This window comes from Seriola aureovittata, chromosome 6, assembly GCF_021018895.1.
Source record: "Seriola aureovittata isolate HTS-2021-v1 ecotype China chromosome 6, ASM2101889v1, whole genome shotgun sequence".
In the NCBI taxonomy this organism is placed as follows: domain Eukaryota; kingdom Metazoa; phylum Chordata; class Actinopteri; order Carangiformes; family Carangidae; genus Seriola; species Seriola aureovittata.
Window position 1 is genome coordinate 14,049,048 of NC_079369.1, and position 22,692 is coordinate 14,071,739.

At 40.1% G+C, this 22,692-nt stretch overlaps 1 protein-coding gene across 1 annotated transcript in view; it reads right to left on the bottom strand.

Moving 5' to 3' along the window:
- The window catches only part of adgrl2a (adhesion G protein-coupled receptor L2a), a 116,768-nt gene extending 96,284 nt beyond the window's left edge, over window positions 1-20,484 (bottom strand). The window contains exon 1 of the mRNA XM_056377877.1: window positions 20,370-20,484. The gene's annotated coding sequence lies outside the window, so the exon portion shown is untranslated. The remainder of the gene's footprint in view (window positions 1-20,369) is intronic.
- Window positions 20,485-22,692: the final 2,208 nt, after the last annotated feature.

Consider the following 22,692-nt stretch of genomic DNA (forward strand, 5'->3'; position numbering starts at 1 on the left):
CACACAATAATTAACTTTTTTTTTTTTTCTAATTGTAGAACACCTTGTGCTTCTGACCCCAAATACATGCAGTCATTTCTTTGACGAGTCACGGCGTTTGCACATAAATTCTTTATGTGCAAGTGTTTATGATGAACTCTGATATAGTCATGTCTTGCAAATGCAGCACAATATTGCACATAATCACTTACCAAATGGTGCATAATAAATGGTGGCTCTTCTACGCAGCCCAAACACATTCAGAAGGTGAAAAACAAGGGCAGAAAATGATCACCGCATTTTAAAATATCAAGTATATCTATATATTCCAACAAAACTGAAAATTTAAGTGCACGTTGGAAGGGTAGTGAAGATGTAACTGCTGTGTTTTTCTGTTTTCATATCAGATGAAAATGGCAGCAGATGCTTCAGACAAACCTCAGCCATCCATGGAGAGAGCAAACGTCTCCCCATTTCCCATGTGGCTCCAAGCCTGCCTCTTAACCTTCAATTGTTCACCTAACAATGCTTATTGGTTCCTTCCCAAAAATATTTGCACATGATTGACATCTCAGGCACACATGACCAGTCACAGGGCCGCTGCTGACCCCGACAAATCAGCGTCCTCTCGCTGATGACAGACAACGATGTGGCCGCAGGTTGTATGCACCAGAGCACAATTAACAAAGCCACGTCGAACTTCGATCACTCCGTCGTTTGTTTTTGACCTTCTTTCTTTTCTCATTTCATTCAACTTCTCTGGGCTTGACCTAGACTCACTCAACAGAGTCTGCTTGTGTCACGTACTTGAGTTCAAATCTTTCATTGAGACATTGTTTAAGCTTACAGTTGCTTAGTGTTGTTTGGTGCAAAGTGCAGATAAAAGGATCAGTTTTAGGACACACTTTCTTCTTGTCACATGCCTCCCAGCCATTATAGAGCAAAAAAGTTCAAAGTGAAGCTTTAAGTACGAGAACTGCGAGCTGGTGGTGTTTCTTTCCCTGCTTCGTTTGCATGAAATCCGGCAGCTTGATCTGTTCCAAACCAAGGGGAAACTCCTCCGAATTACAACTGCACCGACTTTTTTCAGTATTCTCTCATCAATTTTCTCAAGCTGGCTTTAGTGGCCTCCTTGGATATCAAACTCTCGGAGTAGACTCATAATCAAAGAAAGCCTCTCTACACAGTGGAGACTTGGTTAATATTTATGTAGCCATGGGTAACCATGCAGCTTGGAGTTTCCACCTCACTTCTGCAGCACCTCGAGGAGCTGCCCTGTTTCTTGCACGGGATGAACTGGGCACAGAGCTGATTTAAGGAGGCACCAGAGCTTGTACTGGCTTCTTTTAAAAAAAAAAAAAAAAAAAAAAAAAAAAAAAGAGGTTTTACTGTGTATAATTTTGATTGTGTAAGTCTGACTATACTTACAAAGCTCTCCAGTAAGATGCAGAGTTTCAACCTGTGGCCAATGATGTAATAAATAATAATACAATTTAAAGCTCTCTAATGAGACTTGGTTTGTATGGATTTTAACATGAGAGGACAGCTGGATGCTACTTTCAATTTTAGTTTTTTTTTTCATATTTAGACTTCTACCAATTGTTTCATATGAATATGTTAGCAGTCGTATTACAGATTTTTCTTTTAAAGTCCTAAAGATTTATCCAAAGTGTAGCCAGACACTTTGAAACAATATATTATCAACCATTATTATGTTCAGCAGCATCCTGGAAACTAAACAGAGTGCAGGTTGACACGGACATTAGTTTTGCTTTCACTTTGCTGTTGGGGTTAATTAAAAACAAATGGATTATCATATGTATGTAAAACCTGTTTTTATGTATTTTCCATTTGCTTGCCAACAACTGGTTAATCTTCTGAGTTTTTTTCTTAAGGTTCATATTTTGTGTTAAATACAATAGCAATAAGGTATTTACACCAGGGTGCATCTGACCCAGAATCAATAATGGATAAAAGAAGGCTGTCTTAAGCCTTTTAAAATCAATACAGTTTTCTTGGTCTCAGACTTAAGAAAGACAGCCCCCCCCCCAAAAAAAAAAAATTCACCTTCTGTCTAAATGTAAATCAACATGTGCTGTGAGCTGGCACACCAAATTAAATATCAAATCAAGTCCCAATGAATGATCTCATCATTCTGCTCAGATTTCAGTTATTTAATCACTCTGTCTGTCCAAAAAAAAAAAAAAAAAAAAATGCTGCTAGAGCCAGTCCCCCCTAAAAAGAGCCCAGGACATATAATTGACCCAGCAGACAGGAAGCAATTAAAAAGAAGTCAAACACATGAGGGGCTTTGAGATCAAATTTGAAAAAAGCAAGGTCCAGTGTGGGCAAGCTGGGCTCTGGCTTGCACAACTGTCAAATAAGTTGACTGTTAAAAGACCACACGACATAAACAAATCATTTAAAGCAAACTGTGTCGTGAAGTAAACATTAGAGAATATTAGCACTCCTTCAGCTGTGCTCTATAATCAACCCTTTTTCAGAAACACGCTCTGTGGTGCAAAAACAGCCTTTTGCTCTTCCTGGGGTTTGATGTATGAGAGACATGGTGGTTTAAACAAGCAAAGGAGAGCAACAGATATAGGTGAAGAATCTCCATTCAAATGTTTTGTGTGGAAACTTAGCCAAGTGGAAACAGATGTGCTTCACTTGTGACCTATAAAAAAATGATATATGGTCACTAGTAATATGATTCAGCAGAGGCCAACAGTTCCAATTTGCTTCACCTTGCCGTGTTGTACTCTGTGTTGTGTAAATGTGGACATATTTTTCAAACAAAAGGTATGGCATTTTGCACTGTAAACCCAGCGAATGCTCTGTATACTTTGAAACGACTGAAAGATCCATTTATTCGTGATTGCAACACATTTGAAAGCAGAACGGTTTTGTGTCAAGTATAGTGTTATCACAACTATAATTCATCAAGTTGATGTATTATAATTTGGAAACATAGCTGCTCAGCAACAGAGAACATCTGTGAATTTTTTTTTCCACTTTTAAATTTTTCTAGGAACTTTGAAATGGTGACACTTTTTTTTTTTTTTTTTTTTTTAAGTTGAATAGTCCCACACTACTAGGAAAAGGGTTGGACCAAATGTTATGCAAATTGCCTTAATGTATCAATTAGATGTAGTAAAACGAAGAAAAAAAAAAAGGTCTGGTTCTTCAGTGTAGCACAAAGAGCCCTACATTAACTTCCATTAAAACTACACAGTATTGTAATGTACTGGGACAGTCACAGTTCCCGGTCTAAAACCCAAGCCGAGATGATTTTCTGACAAAACAAAACTACAGCAATCTTCATATTGACACAATAACAAAAAAAAAAAAGACCATTGCATGTCTTTCTGAAAGTACAAGGAAGTCTAGAAAGCACTGATGAAGAGGAGGAACAGGTCAGTGTGAGGAAAACAATGCTTCAAAATCTCCCTTTACCTGGACAGGCAATAATAAAAATCAACTTTATTAGTGAACTGTGCAGAGGATAATCTGTCTGCGTTAATACCCTCTAGTACGAGCAGAAAACGCCTTCAATTGTTCTCTCTAATGAAGATGAATACTATACTGCAAAGACAGAGGAAAATATGTGACCTCACCAGTCCCTTTAGAGGTCAATAATCTTTTAGAATAATTGCCTGAAATTTTAATTGAAGCAAAATCTTACTTAAGCATTCATCACTGTGGACAGACATTCCTCCCTTCAATTTTGCATTCCGATTAATTCTACTAATTTAAAAGTAACTGCTTTGTGCAAGTATAAAGGAACACAATTATAAGTTTTAAATACATATAGCTTATTTCCATAAAACATTCCTGTTCTAAATACAGAGGTTGCTCACCAAGGCATAAAAAATTTATGCCGGCTATTGCTGTAGATGCTTAAACTTATTACAGAGTCAACAACAATCTTTGAAGGTTTTTCAATTTGTCAAAATTCGCACATATGACTAAACAAATTGTTCTTCAGGGCTGATTACTTTTTTTTTTTTTTTATTGGTGTGCTCCCAGCCACACGTTTCAGGAAACACAGGCTGTGTGCAAATGTGCAAGGTCGTATGTAAATACTGACAATACTGAGAGCACCTTCTTTAATACACATTCTTTAATAGGTCTGGAATTGCACTCATCCCAATCATTTGACACAACTGTTTATTAAGCCAAATTAGCCCGAATGAAATCTTTCCAGGCCAATCAAATAGTTTGCTTGATTAGTGGTGTGTTCTTCCTGGCAGACTGAAGAACAGATGAATCCAATAGGGGAGAAAGACAAGCAAAGGAAGGGCAACTCTAATTTCTGAGGACAATGAACTAAATTGTTCTGTCCCAATTTCTCAAGAGATACTTTGTAATCACAGCTAATTATTGTTGCGTGGTAAAGTGGGAAAGGAACAATAGTCGTTGTTCCAGACTTACCGCAAGTTTTCAAAATAAGGAGATATTTTGAGGAAGAAGAAATACAAAATAACCGCGCAACCCGAGACTGTCACAAGTTCAACGCCACAGAGGACAAAATAAAAACAGATCCCGACTGGTTTGTTCATTTGCCTCAACTTTCTCTATTCCAAACAACACGCTGCTCACAGTTCAACCTCAGCAGTTTAACACACACTAATTAGTCAGGATAGGCTAAATATACCAGTGTGCAGTGGTGGAGGAAGTGTTAAGCTTCTTCTTCACGTAAGTAGAAAGTAAGTAAGTAGAAATGGTGTTGTAGAAAGAAGAATTGGGGATGAGGAAAGTTAAGTATTCATAATGTGTTTATACCAGCGCATAGTGTTTACTCCTATCATTGGATTGTTATCCGTGTTTACTGAGATGTTGGTTATCCATAGAGACTATTTTATATACTGCAAACTATTTATATGCTACTTTATATGTTTGTTTTTTTTCATTTGTAACAGCATGTCATATTTTTTTTAAGCTCATCATGCTTTGTATGTAAAGTCGCCAAACAGTTTCCCTGTGAATTAGGGAGGAGTACAAGTATAAAGCAGTATCAAACAGGCAAGTGAAATACAAGTACTTCCAATTTGTACTTACTGCCAGTGTGTGATAAAATACAATAGCTCTGTGGTTCATCAAACAAAGTTTACCTTTTTAATGCGTTTCATTCAGTGTGATGCAAAAGTAAAGCTGTGGATCAAAGATAATGTCTCAGTGTCTCTACAGTTTCTCACCTATTATGCTTTGACCTGTTTGAAGCTTTGAATTTTCTCAAGCAGGCGTGAGTTATAAACTGTGTGTCATTGGGTTTGTTTTTTTTTTAAATAAATTTTCTCAATAGAAACCCTCTGAGAAGCGAAACCAAATAACCTTTACATAAAAACCACTTGGATTAGACCGCATTTTCACAATTTCTTCACTCTTAGCTACCTCAGATTTGTCTGCATTAGGGTTCACCAAAGAGAGGAAATTAGTCAGAGATGTCACGACTAACATAAATACCTTTATAAAAGCAGAATAAATAGGGGTCAACATAATAAATGCAATAAATGTTCCACAGGCAAAAGGAAATGGAAAAATGGAAATGTGCAATGGATCCCATCCATATTTCAGATGATGGGATAGGCTTGCCATGTTTAACCTAACGCTGGGATGTTTGATTAACTGTGTTAATCATTTCCCATCTGCACTGGGCCCCTGTCTCTGCCTTTTGATTAAATTCCGACTAGTCTTGCATTGTTCATTATGTGTACTTGTCAAATAATTGACTGCTTGCAGGCAAAAAAAGACTGTACGCCTTTCAATCTTGATGAGGAAGTGCTTTAATATCATGTCATTCACTTTGCACGGCATGTCCAGGAGATGAGTGGAAGACATGGGGAGAAGTGCCTTCCCAGCACAACCTCAGGGGGGAAAAGGTTACCATGAATTTGGCCCATCAGGTTTTCAACAAGCCTTTTTCTCCCTGAGGTTCATGTCCAGGGTCAAACACACTGACATCTGCCATGCACAACTCAGAGTATGAAGAGAGGACACGACTGGAATTCAATTCACAATATGATCTCCAATAATGGCAGTGTAATAGAAAAATGGTTAAGATTAATTAAATGCCTTTAAAAAGGTAATTATGAATGTCTTTTAAGCTAGCTGTTGGGTAGGTGTAACAGCAGATTCGAGACATACTGCTCATGTAATTGATTTTAATTAATCCACAAATATGTCATGACAGACATCTTTAGTGTATATGCAATATGATTAGAAACATTACTATACTATACGGATTTACTGTGAGCAGTGTTCATGCATTTATATGAAACCTGAGATCATTTCAAAACACTGGATTAATGCAATAATACCTCATACAGAATTTACGAATAATACCATTTCAGGTGTCTGCTTTTCGTGTTTGAGAGTTTCCAATGCTACCTTCCTTTTTAATTACCTCACAGCTCAAATGAATCAAATCATAAAGCTGTCACTAAGAACTCAGACCTGCCGCGATAATGACACCTGACTGGAATGACAGCTCCATACTGTGTTATCCCTGGGGTTAAGGGTGTGTAACTCTGGGCTCTTTAGCATCATCTTTGCTCCTGGCTCTTAATACACTCTTGTTTGTACAGTCCTTAATAAAGAAGCACACCACTTTGTATGCATATGCGGCGTGCTGACAGCCGCTTGCTTTTACCTCCTCAAGGATAAACGGGTACACTCAGCACGTTTAGCCTTGTAACATAAGTATAATTCTGCTGAAGAGAAAGTGGAATAAAAGAAAGTACGATGGGTTTATGGTCATGTAAGTCTCAGTTTTTTCAACTCTGATATGAGCAGAGATCACCACATGTGTGAATAATTCATTCGTAAAAAAAAAAAAAAAAAAAGAGCCTGTTTCCAGCAGTTCCAGGCAAATCGCCTCAGTGTGGATGTAAAATGAATTTACTTGCATGGTTCCACAAGAACTGTCTAATGATGGACTTTTAATATTACGGCTGCCTATTGTCACCACCCTGCTCACTGTCAAATCTACAAAAGAGGCTGGATTTAATTAAACAACTACTTGTGCATTTCATCTCAATTGCTATGGCAACATCCTAACTTACCCTGCCAGGCTGAGGGTTTGTACTACATCACATTTCTCGCTGCTTTTCAGCTTCGCACAAACTGCAGCCACGAAGATCACAGACAACGCAGTTTCACTTCAAAACTACTGTTTTTTTTGTTTTTTTTTCGGGTAACGATATTATGTTATGGCAGAAAGAGAGCCAAGAATTTCATCCTTGTTATTTTGTCAATGTTGAAGGAGGAGGTCGAGTTTTCCATTTCAGACACTATTAGTTCTCAAAATGAAGGTAAGAAAAAATAGTTTTAAAAGCAGCGTTTGTGTCAGGTTTTCTTTTTGTGAATGTCCTTGTTAGGATCCAGAGACAAAAACACGTTGAGGCAGAATAAACAGAGCTGCAGAGAGAGAGAGAGATGCGAGTATATGAGTGTGAGTGTGTGTGTCTGTGTGTGTGTGTGTGTGTGTGTGGGAGGTTCTCCCCAAATTACAAGAGTGAACCCATAGGTCACTGGTTTGTCATGGTAAACATAAGCCGTTGGAATTGAGTTCAGGAGCTTTCCCACCGACGCTCCGAGGTGGCAAAGGCTCAGCCACCGCTGCATTCTTGTGTGTCTTACCATTAAGACCGAGTGAATACCTTGGCGACAATGGTCATGTGGTCAATGAGGAGGCAGCAGTGGAAGCAGCTCAGACGTGGGCAAAGGTGAGCACTTTGGAATGGACTCATTAAGTCACAGCTGTTGTGTTCGGAACAATGAGGCTTGGACTCTTCTCAAACCTCTCCAGCACCCAAACATTAAAACCTTGGTGGAAGATGTGCTGTAGAGCGGAGGAGGACTACAATGGCTGGAGGTCTGATGGGAAGCAATTGTATCTTAACTTTGTCTCCAAGGACTTAGTAAATATTTATAGGTTTTTGTGTCTATTCTGTGTTTAGAAAACAGGTTTGAAGAAAGGAAGGTATCATTTGAATAGGCATCCACTTGTCCTTTAGATCAATCCAGTATCATACATTCATTACCAATATATTTCTTGTGGCACAAATTAGAAAATCACATCGCTACTACCTAAGCATTCAGTATACTTGCTTTATTTGTTAGTCTTTATTTCTTATGTGGACATCTCAAGAGATTCAAAGCTAACCTCGCCTTTGTATTCACAATCCCACTCAAACCCACACCTCATGTCGACACAGTAAGAGGAAGCCAGAGGAGCAAAACCAGTGACCTCTCCATGTTTTGGGGGTCTCAAAATTATAACACCCTTCCTCTCCTCACAAAGCAGTCCCCTGCTGCTGCAGCCTTGGTAATGCAATGCCAGCACCATTGCACTAGATTGGATTAGAGAGACATCTAACTGTGAGATGGAGCCCAGGCTCGCCACAAGTCCTATTTCTCATGTAAATGCCAGTTCATGGTGCCCAACATAATAGAATGGATACAACACAATAAAAGGTTCCTTTGTCTGCAAAATTACAAACGGTGGCATCAGTTGGTGAGGATCTTTTTCTTTTTTTGACCACATTTGTAGAGCTCTCAGAGTGTCTGGGAAATAACTAGAGGAATGAGTCCCTGACTCATGTCATAGGGTATTACTCTGCTAGAGGTTTTCTTGGAGCGCTGAACTCTGGATTTGTTCTCTGTTTCCTTTTTCCTTTCCGTCCTGGAGTCGGCGGTGTTTGCTTTGGAGCTGACAGCTGACGTTTTAGGATTCCGGAAGCCGGCCCACCAGCAGGCATGAAATTTTAACCTGTAACAACAAAGTTGCTACGATCCAGCGTTTATACGGCTGGCAACAATGACAACCTCACCCATAAGTGCTAAAAAACACTTTGACATGTTAAAGTGTAAACTTGTCTTTAATCCTCATCAGCAAAATGTTTTTCAGCAGTATTTCTCCAATGCATGGCTTTAAAAAACAAGACACGGAATGCAAATATTGACCCAAAAAAAAAAAAAAAAGGAAAGGGTTACATGTGTGCAGGAAGATCCAAAGAGGCTCAAGTGCAGGTCATCAAATCTAAAACTTCACACCTCGTCACCTCAGAAGCTGTGAGCCAAGAAACCTAGTCTCCAGATGACAGAGGAGCTAATTTCCACTTAAATATTTATTTGCATTTAGGTGTCTGCAGATTCCTCCTGTTTCTTTCCAGATGAGGCTTGTGTGAGATCACCGCCGCACATCTTCACATGACCCCTCGTCACTCAAGACCTTTCTCGCATTTTCATAATAAGGTCCACCTGGATCCTATCACCAGTAGTCACCAGAGCGGTTTGTTCTGGGCAAAATGTAATTAAAGTTAGTGGTTTCACATGTAATTATCACAACAAAGTCTGGGCCTTGTGCGCGCTCTGAGTACTTTGTTGAAAAAAGAAACCAATGTTTGTGTTTATCTTTTCAAATTAGCTGGAACCTACTTTAAAATTAAGTTGGATCTCTGAGGGTCTTTTTTTTTTTAATCATCACAAATCCTCTCTAACACATGCGTTCATGCTTCGTCACATGCCTGTGCTGAAGCCTGTCTAAATCCTCTCAAACTTGTAGTTTGTTTAAAGTGAGGAGCAATATGATAAGACATCTCCAGAGAGGTGGGAGTCAGCTGCTTGGTCCCGTTTCAGTTAAGTGCAGTGGTGTGTATTGGTTAAGCTGGTACTGGACCATCTCAAATTTGCCCCATGGTGTAAGATAAGCATTCACTGTGACCCCCCTCCTCCTCCACACACACACACACACACACACACACACACACACACACACACACACACACACACACACACACACACACACACACACACACACACACACACACACACACACACTGCAACTCACTCTTTAAACAGCACCCCCGCACAGCTGTCTCCCTCCTCTGGGAGACTGTGAAGGCCAACTGTGCAGCCACTGAAATGAGCTGCTAATCCCTGTACAGGCTCCCAAGCATATTACAATGCACAGAGCCATCGGTCCATCGGCCACTGTGTGAGTGTGTGTGTGTGTGTGTGCTATCAGTCTATATGCATGCATGTGTATATTTAGGCATGTGTCAATCTGTTTGAGTGCCAGCTGCATAAAGCAGTGTGTGTACATGAGAAGGTGAAAATGATTGTTGTTCCTGTCCTGCGTGACCTCGTTAATAGCTATATATCCCTTTGCAGCATTTCCAAAGAGCACAACCAATTGCCATCGCAAGGAAGAAGATTCGACTTCTCCCCAACAAGTGTTCCAGCCTCCTGTCTCCTGCCTTTCATTGGAGCGAAGTCATTACTAGTGCTTATGAAAGTGAAATGAATGAAAGCGTAAAAGGGATGGATGGGAGGTCATGGCCTCGGGGCCCCTGGGGAGCGAGGACGAATAAACTCATCACCTAGTACTGATGGAGGACTGCTCACCTCAAGCGCCATCTCTATCCCTCTAGCCTTACCACTTCAACCAGATTTTGCCCTCACCATAAAGGCAAGCACAAAGATATGAGGCAGGAGCAATTTTCTCCTCAAGTGATGCTCACAAAAAGCCATAAATAACACATTTGAAGGCAACTCAGTGTGATCACTTGAAATCAGCATGATAAGGAAATGAATACAGAAGGCCAGATCAGCCTGCCCTCCCTTTCATATCACTCCTGATTGGTGTAATTGCAAAGGTGAGCCTTTGTTTGAATGGGTTAATATTGTTATCATGGAGCTGTTATGAAATCATGCATTTTTAATGAGGAGAGCTGATTTTAGTCCCTAAATACAAATTGAAATATTCATCAGCGTGACTGCGCCAGGCTTAAAATTAGCTGATCAAACCGATGTTTTGGACAAAAGGTGTAAACAGCTGCTGCCTTAACTCCACGCGCGAACCTGTTAGCTAAGTGGTAAAGCAGACTGTGGGGAGGCGAGCACTGTCATTTAAACGGCTATTTCTCCACAAGGAAAACGCCATATAAAACAGCAAAGATGTATGTTGATTGTGTGATTTTATGGTCCAAATTTTGATCAGGCCTCGCCATTTTCAGCATGTCGATAGCTAACTCGGAGGTTGGTATTGTATACCGCAATGATGGGGATTTTGACAGCAGTAAAAGGGGAAGTGGAAAGGGAGGAGAACGCCACCTGAAATAGGCGCCCAATAGAAGGCTTTAAGCCAACATACCTAGATCATTTAACACTAAGCATTGCCAAAGCTCTGTTGAAACTTTTTAAAATGGACTCAGGACTAAAGTATCTTGGTAAAATTAAGAAATTATAAATTGTGATTTGATCATAAAATACTGTGGGTGTAAAAACTAGGGACGTTCATAATGATTAATTTCCCTGTTGATTAAATATAAATTTTATATATTTAGACTGATTGACTAGCTCGCTAGCACCAGCAGCCTTTCTTACGCTGCAGGGTAATGTCCACATGCCTGTGCTGAATGTGGTTGCTCCGGTGTGTTCATATGCCAGTTTATTCTGATACAGCCTACAGACAACTTATCTGTCCCACTTTCCACATTGCATGATTACAACATCCGGGCACACGCATGAGGAAATGGCGGCTGCCGACTGCCGGAGCTGCATCCCCAGCTAGTGACGGGCTGCTGCTGTTTTACATTGATAAAATATTAATAACTAGGTTAACCCACTAGTGTTTCTGATGCCGACAAACAAAGGTAACAACATTTAATATGTTCAGATGACTAATCGCGCACATACCAAGTAAAAACCAGGCTGATTAGTTGACTATTCTCTGATAGTTAAAATGCAGAGACTATAGGCTATGACGACCACATAAAAAAAAAAAAAACACAAACTTAATATATACTATTGTTATCTCCACTAAGGAGGACAGACTGTCAAAAAACGCCTGCAAGGACTTACCGACTTTCTGAATTACACAGATACCTTGACTGTCTACAGGCATAACAGCAACAATTTTTCACAGCTACCTGTCCGTGACACATTGTCCACTTATCCATCAGCAGGCCTCAAAACGAAAGCATTTGCCGTCAGTTTTCATCTTGTGCCTGTGACGTCTGGCCAGCCGTATCTCACACAAGTCTTCAGTCGGTAAGAGAGGGAAGGGTGTAAATATTACACTAAAAGTTGTCAAAGTAAAACATTCTGACCGTAAAAAAGAAAAATTCTTCCATTTTCACCAGGGAACACAGTTTGTTAGAAAAACATGAAGTCAACATACTGAACAATCTCCATTCAGACCAATCATCATAAATGTAAGAAAACCTGGTTGTGGATTGATGTACGTCTGGCAGACTTGGGTGAGACAATTGTATATGTAATCAGCAATTACCCTAATGACAGTGCTGACATACGTTGGGGTGTAGGGTTCGAGCGAGTGTGTCAGTGTGTCAGGGGGCCTGGTGTGGGGAGAAGGGCCAGGAAGGACGGGGGTCTGCTGAAAGCCCTGTCGGAGTCCCTGAGTGATGGCTTGTCAGCGAAGCACTCCTGTTTCAGACAGAGTCAAGGCTCAGGTGGCTCCAGCAGGCCCTTCTACCTCCACATGCTGTTTTTCTCAGGTCACGCCCGTCCGGAGCACTGGCACTTTTCCACACTCGCCTCCATCTGCAGCCCAGTTCTTTCCCCTTTCTTCAGCAGCCGTCTTTGTAATCTGCTAATTTTACAACCTAAACTCCTGAGTCGCGTTAGTTTCCCCCGCAACATGCTTGAGTAAATCTCAAATATGAATGCCCGAGGCTTTCATTTCACTCGTTGGTCACACTCAAAAATACCTCCTTCCTCTTGCAGCTTCAGCTATCCTGTGTGTTAGTAAGCTGTAATACACACAGGTAGAAAATACTGTTGTATAAATGTGGTGTGATATGTTCAGTGGTGGAGAAAGTATTAAGTAATCAGTGTGTGTACTTCAAGTGTACTTCAAGTATCAAAGGTAAAATTCTGAATGAAATTGGCCCCTATGAGTGCAATGTTATTATATATGACAGAATCAGAATTTACTTGTGCATCAGTGTGTAAGTGCTGTTGTTACTGTTACTGGCAAGGTGGGGCTGCAGTAGCTTTCACTGCCTTTATACAGTAGTTCAGGCCAGTAGTTCTCAACCTAGAGGTCGGACCCTTCCAAAGTGATTCAAGGAGGTCGTGAGATGATTAATGTGAAAGGAAAAAACACTGTTCTGCTACAAAAATGTTTTTTGGACTCTTTTCAAATTTTTTAGCGAAACATTGGATAATATTCTGTCTTTGAGACCTTTCATCGAAACCAACTGAGAAGTTTAGAGGTGAAATAAGGTGAATCTGTGAAGTAAGTAGCAGTGATAGCTGTCAGATAAATATAGAGGAAATGTAGCAGAATAGAATATAAAGTAGTAAAATTTAAATAGTCAAGAACTTTACACCACTGTATAAGTTCAGTCCTACTGTTTGCACATAATGGAGGGAGGTCCAACACTATCTCCTCAAAATTACATATATATAAAATATTTTATATACGACTGCTTATTTGCTTTGCCAATTATATTTTGAGGAGAAATATAATTGCTGCTTGGATCTTGTTCACTGCAAAAGTCAGGAAAGTATAACTATGTTCATCTACTGTGCCATATTTGCCAGGAATAGATTGGGGTGAATGGTGGGAGGACATACCGCAGCACCCTGATAACAAAGCCCGAGGTGAGGTTAGGGTTAGACGCCAAAAGCACTTTGGTTAAAGTTGTAAAAAGATTTAGGTTTTGGTAAAATGTTAATAATTTCAACACTATGTTATTTTGGAATTTTTCTATATTAAACCAGGACACAATCTTTCCCTCAACCTACCCAAGTACTGTGAAACAGAAACAAAAAAAGTTTAATCATGCAACAACGTTCTCTCATTATGTTGATAGGAAACAAAATCCAGGCTGCAACACATTTCTTTCAAAATTCATCTGCTATTGCAAATAATTATTATATAAATGCAATTTCTAGGAGCCAGGGCTGTGCTATGATGTGTGAAAACCTGAGTGTTGTTTCTCTGCATTTACATTGTGCGATGCTTGTATTGGTTTTGTCAGGTTTGACACCATTTACCATTTTTTCATTTGCATTTAAAATGATTCGCTGCAAACATAGTCATAAGGCTGCCTCACCACAAGCTGTCTATATTTAATCTTGGATCAATCCAGAAAAAGAATATGGAAGAAAAAAAAAAAGAGTCCCTCATTTGTAGATCGTATTAGCCATTTGCTGCTTGCTAATCAAACCCCCCCTTTGACACATCATTTCAGCAACCAAACAGTTAAGCACACACATATAAAACACAAAGTATGAGAGATCTATTGTCCATTATATGCACTTGACAGCTTAAGCATAACTATTATCATAGAGACGCGTGTGCAGCAGTCGTTCCAATTAGTACATGTAAATGAAAGGGCCTAATAACGGCTGATGAATAATTCAGATGTAACACTGGTGTCACATTGATTTGTTCGTACCAGGAGTTGTGATAAAAACAGCCTCTTCATTATAAATGACCACTGAATTACTCATTTGTGTCATGGCCTGAAGAGTGATGTAGGCTTCAGCATAGTAAGCACTCATCAAATTATATTTGGCAGAGCATAGCCTTCGAATTATATTCAACAGGGCAGAGGCTGAAGTTTATTTACTGACTCGTGGGAGAAGTATTTCTAGGTATGCGATGTGTTTTGTTAAACTTACAAGCAATCTTTTGCGCTGTGTGTACTGATGAGCAAGTCCTACTGTGCATGTATTCGTGTCATCTTTGGAAAAGTAAGGACACATTTGAGGTTGTTTACCTTGCTTTATGCTGATTGCATTTTCATATTGAATTTAGCCTGCTGAGTTGGATCAGATTCAAAAGTGCAGTGTGCTGTGCTGCAAGTGAAAAAAAAGAAAAATGGGATATTGAACCAATCTCATGTGCATTTCTATTGGCAAACCATTGCACTGTAGAAGTATTTGACTTGATAACATCATTCTTCTTTCAGTGTTACACAATAGAAGTCTGCATGCTTCAGGGTACCCCATCAAAGAAGATCATTTTATAGCAACAGTTTCAGTCAGGCAGAAGCTGACTGAGAAAATCAGGTTGTTTAATACAAAATGATGTCATCACTAAATTTCCCCTGTCACTTTAAAAAAAAAAAAAAAAAAAGAAAAAAAAGACTAATTCTGCTGCTGCTGCTGATTCTACTGTCACGTGTGTGTGTGTGTGTGTGTGTGTGAGTGTGTGTGTGTGTGTGTGGGGGGGGGGGGTGAGATTGTCAAGTTTTGACTGACTGACAGAATTTAAATAACAGATTGTTCCTGACCTAATTATGGTACATCTGCATTAGTGTGTAATGCGCCTGAACCAGCTGAATGATAAATTAGCAGTTAGTGTGCTGACTGATGAGACCGCTGCAAAACTAGTTGATTTGAAAACACACAAGGCTGGTGACACTGGCTGGAGCAGCATTTGCTTAGTTAACCGGTGACTCCTGATGGCTCGCAACAGGGGGGAGGCGTGTCATTGAGGTTCATAAGTCTGTGCATGTCAGATAGAAACGAAAGTGCTTACTGGATCATGTAGTATATATTTTGCACGGAACGAGGCTGCGAATACAGCACCTGTATCACCAAAGAGACAGGACAGGATGCTTGACTGGGCAAGTTTCAAACCTGGAGAAAGTGGAGGAGAAGCAAAAAGAAAGACAATACATAGAAGTAAACAGGAATGAAAGATCGTCCATTGGGAGAAAAAAAAAAAAAAAGAGACAGACCTGAAGTGAGAACTGAAGAGAGAGGAAGACAATTAGAACAAGTCTGCAAAGACCAAGCTACAGCAAAACCTTCCAGCATGAAAGACCCTAACCACTATATCTCCTCCCTGATAAGGCTCCAGAAGCTTATCAGCCAATGGGTAATTTCAATTAAAAGGGGTTTTGCAAGACAAGTGGTTAAATACCTCAGAGGGAACCTGTCACCACAGGAGAGGTGGCAGGCTGCCTCCACAAGACAGGCTCAGAGAGGAGAAGAGGAAGAACAGAGTGCTGTATGAATGGCTGGACTTGGCCCCGGTATAGCGGCACATGATGAGCGTTATTGCATTAGCTCCTCGCCAATCACATAATGAACTCTCTGTCAGACGAGACAAAAGTCCAACCACACCCCTACAGCACGGCAAAAAAAAGCTAGAAGAATGCGATCGGTAGGATTAACAATGAAGGAGCCCTGAAGGGAGGCAGAGAGAGGCCTTTTGCCAGAGAGAGATAGGAAGATTCAGGAGCTTAGCGTTGTCAAATGTTTTATTCAGCCATGACCGTGAGTGCTGCCAAACAGATTAGCCTGTTTACCACAGGTTCTCATTTAAGAGATAAATCTTTAAATGTTGGATTTGGCAGGGGGAGGTGGGGAAGGGCAGCATCTATGTCACACTAAGTGGGGGCCGGGTGGGTCGGGGACATCTAATGCAACTCCGTAACAAAGGAAGTGAGAGTAGAAATAAAACTTCTCATTAAGCTCAGACTTGTCTGAATTAATGACAGCTGTAAGCAGACTATGATCAATATACCTCAGTATATCTCTCTCCCAGGATGAGATGAGGATCGAGCTATCTTCACGGAAAAGCAGGTTGAATGGCTGCCGTAGACGGTGTGATGGGGGTGGGGGTTGTGTGTGCGTGTGTGTGTGTGTGTGTGTGTGTGTGTGTGTGTGTGTGTTTTTGGGTGATGGTGGTGGTGGTGGTGGTGGTGGTGGTGGTGGGGGGGGGGGGGTGAAGATTTGACTGTGTTCTTTGTTGTAGCTCAGTGGAATTCTTGCCTCTCTCCTCTCCTTCCCTCTCGACTCCTTTTGTTCTTGTCTATTACAGCGGGGGTGATGAGGCTCCCCTGGGCGTGTTCAGCTACAGAAGCCCAATCTCTGTGGATAATCATCTTCAAGATACATCAACAGGGTGGTGGTAATTCTGAACGATTGCAAAAAAAAAAAAAAAAAAAGAAACCCACAAAAACAGCAAAGGTAGAAAAAAAGGCAAAGAAGCGAAGGGAGAGAAGAAAAAAACCAAACAACAGGACAGCTAGCTGTACTGTACGTAGAATGGTGGTTCTCCTAACTACCTTCCCTATAAAATGTTTCCTTGTTTCATCTACAATGGCTCGTTCCCATCACATTTGCTTTCCTCCCGACTGTTTCTGTGCTGAACGCACCCACAGTTTGGCTGTGAAAGCTTGAGTTCTCAGTCAACTTGTTAGAAAAGGACCATGCCAAGCATTCCACACCATTTCCAATTAATGATGCTGCTCTTGGCAGCAAAGCAGTAAATGACTACCAAGAGGGTTGTTTTATTTCCCAAGATGAAGTATACACAGCTTCCGTTTCTCACTAAAGAATTGATAACTACTACATCCTATATGACCCACTTTCTTACTAATGAGAGGTCATCACACACTGGGTATAAATGTCAGGGGAAAATGCTGTCATTTCTGTTGGGCAATTCTTTAGTGCTTTATTGACCTTAAGGGACAGACCAGGTATTCCTGGCAAGTGGCAGGTGGATGAGTTAGGGACAAAAAAGGACAAACTACTGTAGGGCAACTTTTAATGGAACCAATGGGACCTGTGTGTGTTTGTGTGTGTGTGTGTGTTTGTGTGTGTGTGTGCGCAAATGCTTTGTCCCAGCGTGTGCACACACACTAACACACACTACAATATAGTGGAGACTGATGAAAACGGCGTGATGGACAATGATTGACAGATGGATTGTAATGTTGATGAGCGGTGGGTCTAACTGACCATTACATTTCAGAATATTCAAGTCTCAACTGTCATTTCTCCAGTGACACATGTGAATTGGAGCACAATCTATCTATGTGCAACACAACAGCATCTTCTGGAAAGCCCACTGGCCACCTGGCTATCTTGTTCGAATCAATAACATCTCAAGCTATCACAGCTGTAGCCTGAGTGACCCTCCAAAATGGCAGCCATATGCCCAGTATAGCAAAGAAATAAGTTGCTAAATCACTGCCAAACATTGGATATTAGCTGTATTAAATGAGTCTTGTGCAGCACAATATTTTCTTTTCAGCTGGGCTACAGTTGTCAAACCGGCTCCCAGAGTACTCAAAATCTGAGGTATGGAAGTTAAAGAGTTTCAAGTAGGCTCAAATGTGCAAATCTCAGAATTAACATAGGTCTTGACATGGAATAGCAGGGAGTTGTCATAGAGGATCATGAATATTCAAGCCTGTGACCTAGTTTGATACGCTAGAGCAGGACAGTGGGGTGCAGGGTAAAAATCCATCTGAACTCAAATGTACTACAGCAGCGTGGTAATATGAATCAATGTGGGAGGGATTTCATTTTAATTACTCAATCAACTGTTGAGCTACCTTCTGCTTTGCAAAAAAAGGAGGGGGTTCTCTATCTCCTCAAATCTCAATAATTCGACTATCTTGAGCAGTGAAGTAACAAACTGAAAATAAACCATTATGATTTTCACTATAATGAGACAAAAAGCTGTGCCTCTCAACTCGTCCACCATGAGAGAGATAAGTCCCTCCAAGACAAAGTGTGAACACCCTTCCTCTGAATCATGAAGCAACATACTGAAGTACACAAATGAAAAGTGTTTCATTCTTCCCAGACCATAAGTTAATAAAAAATCCACTCTGTTGGCACCAGACTGTCTGACACAAACTCAAATTGATTCATAATTGAGTTTGTATAGATTTTTGTCCAGCTTTTGCTGGTTACATTAGGGCTTGACTAGTCTCATTTTGCAGTGGAGTGTACAGCAAATGCAACCCATGCTCTGGGCTCACTGTGCATCGTGCATTGCAATAGCTTGCTCAAATAATAACGGCCTTTGAAGGACAATTTGGCTTCCTTCTACTCATCAATGTGCAGCCACTGAAGGATGTGTTTAGGGTCACCTTTTTCCACTGACACAAGCCTTTTTTTTCTGACTATTAGGATTTACATTTTGTCATCCTGTGCTAAATGGGACACAGAATAACATATGATTTTCACATCAAAAACAAAAAAAACAAAGCTTTTTTTTTTTTTAAACAAATCGCAACTTCAGGGAGGAAATAGTATCTGTGAAATTTTGTTTCAATTTAAAAAGACCAAAACCAACAATGTTTTTCAATACTTACGGATGAGCCCATTCCTTAGTATTTAAAATGTAAACGCATATAGTTTAATTTAAGATATGCAAACAGCTGGTTACTTACCCAACATACAGGAGTAAAACATGCATAATTTATTCATTTATTTTTTTTTTCTCTGTTCAGTGGAAGTATATAGAACAAAGGAATAAGCTGGGTCAGGTTTTGGCTTCAAGCGCAGTAGTTGTTAGTGGGATGAATTCTTTGCTGGCTTTAGTCTTTTCACTCGTTTTATTTACAATAAGAAAAAAAAAATTGAATATCACCAGTCCTGTAGTGTATATGGTAGTAAGTAAGTGAACCCTTTGGAATGACCTGCATTTATGTAAAATGTGTCTCAAAATACAGTGAGATCTTCATTTAAGTTACAATTATGAACCAACACAATCTATTTTAAGTAAAAACACACAAATCATTGTATTGTTTTTGAACAATGCCTCGCAAAAGAGAGATCTAAGAAGTCCTCCAATCAAGATTTGTTGATTTCAATGAAGCTGAAAAGGTTACAAAGTCATCTCAAAGAGTTTACATATTCATCAGTCCACAGCTGGACAAATTGTCTATATATGGAAACAATTTAGTACCGTTGCTACTTGACCTAGAAGTGGCGCCCAGCTAAAATGACTCCAAAGCCACAACACAGATGCTAAATGAGGTATAAAAAAAAAAAGAAAGCCCCAGAGTAACAACTAAAGGCCTGAAGGAATCGTTAGAGCTGGTTAACATCTCTGCTCATGAGTCTAATGTATACAAATCATTGTTGCATGTAGCATGGTGTCCAAGGCAGGACACTGCTGAGGAAGCAACTGCTCTCCAAAAAGAAAATATCACTGTGAAACTGAAGTTTGCCAAAGAACACCCTGACATGCTACAACACTACTGGGAAAATGTTTTGTGGACTGATGAAAGGTTGAATTGTTTGGGAGGAACACGAAGAACTTTGTACGGTGTTAAAACATGATCACAACGGTGAAGTATAGTGTAGGGAGCATCACGATTTGGGGGTGCTTTGCTGCCTCTGGGCCTGGCCAGCCTTATAGGGAAAATGAATTCCCACGTTTATCAGGGCGGCTGTCTGCCAACTGTAGCTCAGTAGAAGAGTGGTGATGCAGCAGGACAATGACCCTAAACACTGAGGAAACTCTACTATGGAATGACTTCAAGCTGGGGCAGTGGTAACCTAAAGGTTAGTAGGGCAAGCTTGTGACTGGACAGTTTGATCCTCGGATGTGCAGGATTAAGTGTGGCTGGGAAAAGCAGAAGAGCAGCACTTACCCAAGCCTCATCAACACCTCTGTGGGGCCCTTGGGCAAGGCCTTTAACCTCAACTGCTGCTCAGTGGCCAGAAGGTTAGACGGTGGTTGTACTCGGCAGGTTCCAGGTGTGAATGTGATCAGGGCGTTCCTGTAAAAAAGAGGTTACCTCTCAATGTAACGCAACTGAATAAATAGAGGTTGGAAAAAAAAAAAACACAAAGAAAATCTGGAGCGACCCATTCAGAGCCCAGATTTTTGCCTATTCACACCAGACATCCGAAGAACATAGCTGAGCTGAAACTGTTCTATGAGGAATCCTCAAACATGAACACTTGTTTGAGTTTATTGTTGGCAAAGCACTTATTAAATCCACTTTACCTCACTTACTTTTTGTACCAGCACTAAATACTTGAAAGATTAGGTCTGTTTGTGTGTTATTAGATTAAGCACATTGTGTTTGTCTATACTTGTGAGTTAGATGAAGATCAGATCACATTTTATGACCAGTTAATGCAGAAAATGAGGTGATTCCAAAGGGTTCACATACTTTTTCTAGCCACTATAGGTACACAATTAAACCCGCTCAAATAGCAACTCTGCCAGTTGTTGAAGTAACTAACCAGGACAAGTCATGAAAAAGGCATTATGGTGATATACCACACAAGGAGTGTGTCACCAAAGGTATATTGAGATCCTTGGACTTGCCTAGCACGACTATACTTGCCTTTGTTAGTGTCTCACTTGGTGTGAGTGCTTTGTGATTAAGGAGGAGGCAGGCCATCCATCAGACACTGTTGTCCATTCAGTCCTCGGTGGGGCCTGTCATATAGGTCTCTATCCAGCCCTGAGCCATGGTCAATCTTCAGCCAGACAGCAACTTCCCTTTGCGATAAAAAAAAAGACTAAGTTTGGGATTTATGGCCGATCTGCAACAAGCCTGAACATCTCCTAAGGGACCACATAAAACACTGAGGAAAACAGAGTGCGAGCAGTAACACACACATTTGTCTTTTATGGCTCGATGTACTGATAATGATGTTTGATTTTCCATTATGTTCCAATGAAAGGTGAGGAAAAACCAGTGCTGCTACTTTGATGTCCTGACCCATTGCTATAACTGCCTATTTTCTGTAATGTAAACTTTTCCCATTAATTCCAACGGGATTAGACACCTTGAAAAAGATAGTTCAAGTCATGCCACGGCCCCGAGGTGCTCATTAAATCCACCTAGTCAACAATATCATTGTGATAAAAAAGGAGGCAGTGAATCCTATCTGTATGCAACGCTGTTGTTTTTCTTATGAGGAGGGACCCAAGGCGGCTCAAAGAAGCTCTTCGGTTGTAAAAGGCAGGTTAGCTGCCATCACTTACCCATCCTTTGTGTAATATCTCTTTGAAGGACTACAGTATGTACGTATTTACATAAGGGTGGTGCGTATTGACAGTGCTTCATTAAAGGACTGAAATATTCCCATTTCATTTGGTGGAATCCCTGGTGCCATATTTATTGGTTGTCCCTGGCTATACCATGGAACATTAATAAAGCACATCAATATCATTCAGTTTGTGGGATAATTAGGCAGCCCATCCCTGAGAAGATGGTATATGGCACATAAATTCTATTAATAAGCCATATATTGGTTTAAGATCTAGAGGCACCGGATCTAAACTTGTCATGAGAGTAGCAGAACATTATGGCACCTTGGTTCTGTGGGGACAAGAATTAATGGATATTGTCCTCAAGTAAAGTTGAAATAGGTAAACACTCCCCTCCTTACGGTTTCATTTTGCTACTCAAATATATTTAAATTATGACAAAATACTGATTCTGTCTCTAATACTGTTTTACCTTTAAAATGAGCATCTTAGTCCGACTGCCTATGAAACTAAATCGTGTGACTGTTAATTAAGGGACTGGAAGAAAATTATTGGCATGGCGTGGGCTGCAAAATTTTTTGATGTTATTTTATTATTTAGGAACCTTTCAGTAATTGAAAATACATTGCAATACCCTAACTGCAATATCTGGAAATAATATATTTATGAAAAAAATAACAAAATGTGGGTTACATCTATTACAGCCACTAAATGAGTGTACCAGGCTGAAATGCCAACAGCAAAGTTTTTATGAATTAAAAAAAATCTAAAATAAGGACCTTTTCTTGCTCTCCCAAAAATGTGGTAAAATATTGAGCAAAAATATAAAATAAAATACATGACCCTGACCCTTTTTTACTGTCTTTCACTAACAATTTTCGTAAAGGCCCTAACTGTAATCTTCACACAGTATTGAAAAAATATCAGTCACTGAGCAACTTGCAGCGATAATAGTTTAGATATTT